Here is a 1,623-nt window from a genome sequence, read left to right as displayed (position 1 = left end):
TCGTCAACAAGAGAAGGCCCTGCAATGAGAAGCCCGTGCACTGCAACGAAGAGTAGCCCCTGCTCGCCGCCACTAGAAAAAGCCCACGCACAGCAACAAAGACCCAACGCAGCCATATACAAAATAAATAAAATAAACAAATTTTAAAAAAAGAAGAGTTCATAGACGTTACGGTGATTGTCATGATTACGCATGACTCTTCAGCCCCAGCTACATACCAGACACAGTTGCTGGGTGTTCTATAGAGATTAGCTCATTTATTCTGCACAAAAATCCTAAAATTCTATGATTATCCCATTTTACAGATGAAGAAACTAAAAGGTAGAGGGATGTGTCCAAGATCACAGAGCCAGAAAGTGGCTGCAGCAGGATTCCAGCCCAAGCTCTCAGTTTGCGACTGGTCTATTCTCTCTACTGCTGTTATCATTATTATTATTAGCATTGGTCTTATTATTACCATTACTCATAGCAACTGTTACTATTACTACTATTGTCACTACTACTGCTACTATTACTGTTTTTAAAATACTATAGGGAATTCCCTGGCGATTCAGTGGTTAGGACTCGGTACTTTCACTGCCGGGGCCCCAGTTCAATCCCTGGTCGGGGAACTGAGATTCCTCAAGTCATGCAGTGTGACAAAATCAAATGAAATTAAAAATTAAATGAAATTAATACAATACAATACAATAAATGTAAAGTAAAATACTATAACTTCCAGGCTTCCAATCTATGATGTCTTTGCCTTGAGATGCATCCTCCCAGCAAGGCCTGCAAAAGTACACAAAGTCGTGGTCTGGCTGCCCCTGTGCAGGGGACACACAGTTGTGACTTCTGTCACATGTGGCTTGATGAGCAAGCTCACTCCACAGTGCTTGGTCAGACACAGGGCACAGCCTCAAATACCACCAGCACCCTCCCCGCCCAGCTATCTTTGGAAATGTGTTAGACACTCCAGCCCCTGGCCTCACCTCAGAGAAGCCCAGATCCCAGAATAACTCCAGAAGGCCCCCCAGGTGAGGACAACCCTTAATGCCCCAGAGCTGCTGGTGCAAAAGAGGTTCCAGGGGCCTCCATCCTGCCCCCCAGGGCCTCAGGCTGATGGATCAGAGGGAGCTCCAGTGGGGAAATCAGGCTGGATCCCCCCAAACACCTCCCATCACACACAGCCCCTTTGAACCGAACCACAGGATATGAAGGTACAACCTTGGATGGGGACCTAGGGACATGGGTTCTAATCCCAGCTCTTCCGTGAGCTCTCTGTGGGACCTTAGGCAGGTACCTAACCTCTTTGAGCCTTGATTTCCCTTCCTGAAAAATCAGCAGGATACTAGCTCCTAAGTCAGAGGTTTGTTGTAAGGATTAAAAGAATGATCCCATGTAAAGTAAAAAAAGCACAGTGCCAGGCATGTAATAAGCACTCAGTAAATGTGAGCTATCATCACCATCATCATCATTCCTGTCTTCACCACCCCATCATCACCACCACCCCCATCATCATCATCATCACCACCACCATAATCATCATCATCACCATCACCCCCATCACCATCAACCCCATCATCATCATCATCACCACCACCCCATCACCATCAGCCCCATCACCCCCATCATCACCACCAT

This window comes from Physeter macrocephalus, chromosome 19 (assembly GCF_002837175.3).
Source record: "Physeter macrocephalus isolate SW-GA chromosome 19, ASM283717v5, whole genome shotgun sequence".
Classification (NCBI taxonomy): domain Eukaryota; kingdom Metazoa; phylum Chordata; class Mammalia; order Artiodactyla; family Physeteridae; genus Physeter; species Physeter macrocephalus.
The sequence above is the reverse complement of the archived record's forward strand: the minus strand, read 5'-3'. Positions refer to the sequence as shown.